The sequence below is a fragment of the Ornithorhynchus anatinus genome, chromosome 12 (assembly GCF_004115215.2).
Source record: "Ornithorhynchus anatinus isolate Pmale09 chromosome 12, mOrnAna1.pri.v4, whole genome shotgun sequence".
NCBI classification, from domain to species: Eukaryota; Metazoa; Chordata; class Mammalia; order Monotremata; family Ornithorhynchidae; genus Ornithorhynchus; species Ornithorhynchus anatinus.
Window position 1 is genome coordinate 56444002 of NC_041739.1, and position 7124 is coordinate 56451125.

A 7124-nucleotide genomic window follows, 5' to 3' on the forward strand; every position below is an offset into this window, starting at 1 on the left:
GATAGAGCCGCCAAATGTCACCCCAAATACCGGGGAATAGCAGAGGTCTTCAGCCTCCCCCAGATCTCTCCTCCCCCGACTCCGTCCTTCCACCGAAAAAAAACCACGTACTCTCCTGCGGAGAAGCTCCAGCCCGACCCGCTGCCACTCTCGCTAATTTCCGTCCCGAAGGAAACGGTGACAACGCCGAGGCTGGTTCCGGCTGAGAGGACACCGGGGGAGGATATTAACGAGCCGCGGGGAGAGGGGAGACTTGTTCTGATTTTTCACTTGCTAGGGAGAGCCAGCCGAGTTGTGAGGTTAAGCTGAAGTTGGTAAATACCCAATTATTCAGCGCGGGCCTTGGTAATAAATGGGGCTGGAAGCAATGAACCAGTCTATCCCCAGAACACTACTTTGCTGATTAAAGAGATAAAAAGGAGATGTTGTGGAAGGGGTCATTTCAGGAGCAGTGAGTCTTCACTCCATCACCCAACTACTAGACTCTGGATCTTCAACTCCGGGTGGGAGGGGGAGGAAAAAAAAAAATCAGGGTGAGATCAGATCCGGGAGTAGCACTGAACTCCGCAAATCACACAGGAGTCCAATTAGGGAGCAGAGACATTAAGAAAGGTGCATCTCCCCTGGCTGAGAAATGACAATATTGGTGAATTAAGTACATCTCAGGGAGAGGTTTATTAAATTAGCCTAATACCTTATTGCATGATCAATAACAATGTATTTATTTGGTCCCGTGGCCTGCAGTGACTTTTCATTAGGAATTTAAATGACCTTCGAGAGCTACCGGGTATCAATTTAAAAGACTTTCAAGAGATATTAGCCTAGTCTCGGCGCTGAAGAGAAATGAAAATGTTGCTCGTTGTTTAGGTCAGAGGAAGAAAATCAAAAAACATTTGGCTCTGGCATCTTGGCGGCTGGAGACGGTGATGTATCATACGGAACGATGCCTCTCAGCCCCTCGTGGGGGTCTTCCCGGATCCCTGCTGGAATCTTTACCGGGTGCTGTCCGTGTGCCTGGCCGGGAGGGCGGTCGAGAGAGAGAGAGAGAGAGAGAGAGAGGAGGGGAGGAAAACGATGTTTTTAAATTCATCGGCCATCAGATATCACGAGGGCTAAAACGCTGATCGGGTGGGGTGGGAAGGCAAGGCGGAAAGCAGCGTGGCCTAGTGGAGAGAGCCGGGCCGGGGAGTCAGAGGGCCTGGATTCTAAGCCCGGCTCCGCCGCTTGTCCGCTGGGCGATCTTGGGCAAGTCACTTCCTTATTCTGTGCCTCGGTTCCTTCATCCGCACAATGGGGATTCACTACCCGTTGGCACATAGAGGGAGGGGCTGTGTCTGATCTGACTTTATCATACGCTGCCCCCTGAATTTAGCAAAATAGTAAGTCCTTAATGAACACCTTGACTCTGGCCGTTTCCATCCTGCTTCATCTCTTTACGTCCCAGCGCTTACAACGGGGCTTGGCACACAGCAAGCGCTTAACAGATACCATCATCGGCTTTTCTTTCCGGTGAATCAGTCACCTATATTGGGCGCTGCCGTTTGCAGAGCACTGCGCTAAGCACTTGGGAGAGTACACTAGAACAGAGTTGGAAGGTAGGTTCCCCGCCCACGATGAGCTGACGGTCCAGACAGGGTGGCGTGCCTTACTATAAATAAATAAATTACGGGGGTGGAAATAAGGGTCTGTGGGGCTGAGGGGTGAATAAAGGGATACACCGAAATCGCGTCCAAAGCACGGTGCCGTGATTAATCGATCGATGGTATTTATTGGGCACCTACTGTGAGTCCTGAAATTTCACCGAAGGCAATGGCCCTCCGGTCAATCCACCCATCAATCAGGAGTATTTACTGAGCACCGACTGCGTGCAGACCTATACGCTAGGCGCTTGAGAGAGTATAACAGGGAAAGCGGTGTAGCCTAGTGGAGAGAGCTCGGGCCTGGGAGTCAAAGGATCTGTGTTCTAATCCCAGCTCTGCCACTTGCCTGCTGCGGTGTGACCTTGGGCAAGTCAATTTACTTCCCTGGGTCACAGTTTCCTTAATGGCAAAATGGTGATTAAATAATAATAATGATAATAATGTTGGTATCTGTTAAGCGCTACGCGCTGAGCACCGTTCTAAGCGCTGGGGTAGTTACAGGGTAATCGGGTGGTCCCACGTGAGGCTCACGGTGAATCCCCATTTTATAGATGAGGTAACTGAGGCACAGAGAAGTGAAGTGACTCGCCCACAGTGACACAGCTGACGAGCGGCAGGGCCGGGAGTCGAACCCATGACCGCTGACTCCGAAGCCCAGGCCCTATCCACTGAGCCACGCTGCTTCCCCTAAAGTTAAAATTCCCCGAAAAATTAAATCCTACTCCCTCCTACTTATACCGTGAGCCCCATGTGGGGCAGGGATTGTGGCCCACTCGATTACCTTATATCTGCCCCAGTGCGTAGTGTAGTGATTAGCACATAGGAAGTGCTTAATAAATGGCATTATTACTCCATAGGTACTTAAGAAATATCATGATTATTATTTATTATTAATGAAGTAGATTGAGAAGCAGCGCGGCCGAGCGGATAGAACACAGGCCCGGAAGCCAGTAGCACCTGGATTCTAATTCCAGCTCCTCCTCTTGTCTCCCGTGTGACTTTGGACAAGTCATTTCACTTCTCTGGGCCTCAGTTTCCACATCTGTAAACTGGGGATTAAGAAGAGAAGTAGCGTGGCTTACCGGAAAGAGCACGGACTTGGGAATCAGAAGACGCGGGTTCTAATCCCGCCTCCGCCACTTGTCCGCGGTGTGACCTTGGGAGAGTCACTTAACTTCTCTGTGCCTCAGTTCCCTCATCTGTAAAATGGGGATTAAGACGGTGAGCCCCAGGTGGAACAGGGACTGTGTCCGACCCGACTGCTTGCATCCACCCCAGTCCAGGCACTGGGGTGCTTAACAAATACCGTTAAAAAAATAAAATGAAATAAAAGCTCCCAGTGCGGAGTGTCCTACTTACTGGCCTTCATCTCCGTCCAGAGGGCGTTTGCTCAGTGGAGAAGCACGCAGGGAATCCTCCGGCGTCTTGGCACGGCAAACTCCAGCCGGGCTCGGGCGGGCACCACTGCGCTTCCTGGCCCCGCTGCCAATTGCGGCTTTAACCCTGCGCATCATTTCTGCCGACGAGGCTGGTACAGAATCGAAATCTGCTCCTTCTTCCCCAGACGGGCGGCTCTCGCTGCCGGTGGGCCCGGAGAGACGACCGTCTCCGCGGAGGCTCGACTGCCAAACTCGCTTATATCGTCCTCTCCCGGGCGCTCGGTACGGTGCTCTGCGCGCAGTAAGCGCTCGATGAATATGTTTCACTGATTGATCAGTTTAGCGTATTGCTATTACTATCCGTCTCTACAGGCTTCCTGTGGGCAGGGAATCTGTCCGCTAACTGTAGTGTTGCACACTCTCAAGTACTCGGTACGGTTTTCCGCACATAGCAGGCGCTCACTAAATGCCACTGATTGATTAATCTATAATAATAATGCTGACAACCTAACGTTGGTCGAGTTTATATTTAGAAATAAATCGATTTATTATCATATTATCTACAAATTGATTTCTAAATATATAAATTTAGCATTATATTTATGAATATGTATTTACGAAATGAATACGTATTTAGTTACGCTTGTACGTCTCCACTTGGAGACGGTAAGCTCATTCTGGGCAGGGAACACGTCTAACTCTGTCGTGTCGTACTCTCCCGATTGCTCAGTACATACCGCTGAGCACTGAGGGATTGATCGACTGATTGTTGGGCTGTCTCTCGGCGTTCCATTTTGGATCATCTGGACGCCATAGAAGAGTTGGGAAATCTGCCCTGTACTGTCGAACAAGGTCTGATTCTCACAAGGAAAGCATTTTTCACAGTGCACCATCCTCGGGGGAGATGTGCGGCTGTCACAGTGACACCGTTTGGGAATCCCCTTTCAATTTGTTTTTTAATTACTCTGATGACGAGCTGCCAGCCGTCTTGCCCCGGGAAGCACTTTCCACCGAGTCACCTTCAGTGAACAGATGCGCGTCGCTCTGGAGCGTGGTTTTTACCCCTTTGCTGGGCTCAAAGTCCAGGGATTCTTTTTTCTCTAATAATAACAATAATGACAATATAATTGTTGTCCTCGCTGTGGTTTCCAACCCGCTGCTGGGCCCAAAATCCAGGGGTATTTCTGTTTCTCTAAGAATCATAATAATAACAATAATAATAATATCGGTACTCACTGTGGGCAGGGCATGAGTCTACCTATTTAATAACGTTGGTATTTGTTAAGCGCTTACTATGTGCAGAGCACCGTTCTAAGCGCTGGGGTAGACACGGGAATCGGGTCGTCCCACGTGGGGCTCACGGTCTTCATCCCCATTTTACAGATGAGGTAACTGAGGCCCAGAGAAGTGAAGTGACTCGCCCACAGTCACGCAGCTGACAAGTGGCAGAGCTGGGATTTGAACTCATGACCTCTGACTCCAAAGCCCAGGCTCTTTCCACTGAGCCAATACTGTACTCTCTGAAACGCTTAGTACAGTGCTTTGCACACAATAAAAACTGTGGTATCTGTTAAGCACTTATTATGTGCCGAGCACTGTACTAGGCACTAGGGAGGAAATACAAGCAGAGCGGGTTAATAATAATAATAATAATAATGTTGGTATTTGTTAAGCGCTTACTATGTGCAGAGCACTGTTCTAAGCGCTGGGGTAGACACAGGGGAATCAGGCTGTCCCACGTGGGGCTCACAGTCTTAATCCCCATTTTACAGATGAGGTCACTGAGGCACAGAGAAGTTAAGTGACTCGCCCACAGTCACACAGCCGACAAGTGGCAGAGCTGGGATTCGAACTCATGAGCCCTGACTCCAAAGCCCGTGCTCTTTCCACTGAGCCACGCTGCTTCTCAAAGGGTTGGGCATAGTCCCTGTGGCACCTTGGGCTCGCACTCTTAATCCCCATTTTACAGATGAGGTAACTGAGGCACAGAGGAAGTGAATTGACTTGCCCAAGGTCACACAGCAGACAAGTGGAAGAGCCAGGATTAGAACCCATTACCTTCTGACTCCCAGGCCCCTGCTCTACTCACCAGGCCATGCTGCTTCTCAAGTAGGTGCTCAATAAATACAATGGAATGAATGAATGAATGAATGAATGAATGAATGAATGAATGGTATTCATTAAGACCTGACAAGATAGTCAAGTCCCACATCAATCAATCATACTGATTGAGCACTGCCTGTGTGCAAGACACTGTACTGAGCACTTGGGAGAGTACAAAATAGCAATGTAATAATAATAATAATAATAATAACGTTGGTATTGGTTAAGCGCTTACTATGTGCAGAGCACCGTTCTAAGCGCTGGAGTAGATAGAGGGTCATCAGGTCGGCCCACGTGGGGCTCACGGTCTTAATCCCCATTTTCCAGACGAGGTCACTGAGGCCCAGAGAAGTGAAGTGACTTGCCCACAGTCACACAGCTGACAAGTGGCAGATCCAGCATTCGAACCCATGACATCTGACTCCCAGGCCCGGGCTCCTTCCGCTGAGCCGCGCTGCTTCCCAATAGAACGGAACGGATGAATGCTTTCCCCGGCCACAGTAAGCTTACAGCCCAGCGGGCCTCCCAGTATAAGTAGGAGGGAGAACAGGTATTGAATTCCCATTTTGCAGATGAGGAAACTGAGGCCCAGGGAAGTGAAGCGACACGCCCAAGGTCACCCAGCAGACAAGGGGCAGAGCCGGGATTAGAACCCAGCTCCTTCTGACTTCCAGACCTATGCCCTATCCACTGGGCCGCACCGTTTCATCCGACGAGATTCCCGCTTGCTCCAAAGAGTACCAACAGAGAACTTCCCACTTCGACAAGGGTGGGTGAAAAGATTCCCAAACTGACTCTGACTGAATGTTGTCTTAACAGCCGACTTGTCGCTGAGAACTATGGGCTCAAATGATAATGTTGGTATGTGTTAAGCGCTTACTACGTGCGGAGCGCCGTTCTAAGCGCTGGGGGAGATACGGGGTCATCAGGTCGTCCCACGTGAGGCTCCCGGTTAATCCCCATTTTAGAGATGAGGTGACTGAGGCACAGAGAGGTTAGGTGACTTGCCCACGGTCACAAAAATGCCCTTTTGGCGCTAAGCAACAGGAAGCTCTCCCAGTGACGAGGGGGTTGGAATCTCGAAGGCCCTCGTGTGATGGAAAAATTACGGTAACAGTCACCGTTGAACCAGTGGGAATTACCGGGATGAAGGGTGGATCGCTTGAAGACATCACCCCGCCTGACGTGTTTTCCAGAGCAATCCCCGTATCGCCGTTATGACCTCGGCTAGCAGAGGGCCTACGTCCTCGCCACTCATTTTCGCCGCTGCATCGGATACCTGTCGCACGCCGCCGCGTCGTTTCCGACCCGTAGCGACACCACGGAGGCGTCGCTCCCAGGACGCCCCCACCGCCCTCTGCGATCGTTCCGGTGGCGGATCCACGGAGTTCTCCTGGTCGAGATACGGAAGCGGTTGACCGTCGTCTCCTTCCGCGCCGGAAACTCCACTCTCCGCCCCGGACTCTCTCTCGTGCCGCTGCTGCCCGTCGAAGGGCGGGGACCGTCTCTACCTGTTACCGACTTGTCCATTCCAAGCGCTTAGTACGGTGCTCGGCACGTAGTAGGCGCTCGATAGATACTGTTGAACGAATGAACGCTGCCCAGCCCAGGCGAGTTTTCCCTTGTAGCCGATGGCCTCGCGAGCCACCGGCCAAGCTGGGAATGGACGGGCCTCTGCTTCATTCTCCCTCCCGTAGCCGAGACGCGTAGAGGACTGGAGACTCTCCAGGTGGGACCCTGCGAGGGAGCATCGACTACTACTAGGCACAAAATCCTAAAGCCCTGTATGGCGCAGGACAGTAAAACCCGGGCCGAGGCTGGGAAGTCAGTCAATCGTGTTAATTAAGCCCTTCCTGTGTGCAGAGCACTGTACTAAGCGCTTGGGAGACTAAAATATAACAATAAACAGTCACATTCCCTGCCCTCAAAGAGCTTACGGTCTAGAGGGGGAGAAACCACGGTCTCGTCAGATTTTGACGGTCGCTTTGCCTATAGACACAAC

General features: G+C 51.1%; 1 long non-coding RNA gene across 1 annotated transcript; it reads right to left on the bottom strand.

Annotated features, from left to right (window-relative positions):
- Positions 1–656: 656 nt before the first annotated feature.
- LOC120638735 lies at positions 657–4277 on the bottom strand. Its single transcript, XR_005660630.1, has 2 exons — positions 3000–4277; positions 657–1014 (listed from the first exon to the last, which is right to left on the bottom strand). It is a non-coding gene; the product is annotated as an uncharacterized LOC120638735 (long non-coding RNA).
- Between the last annotated feature and the right edge of the window lie 2847 nt (positions 4278–7124).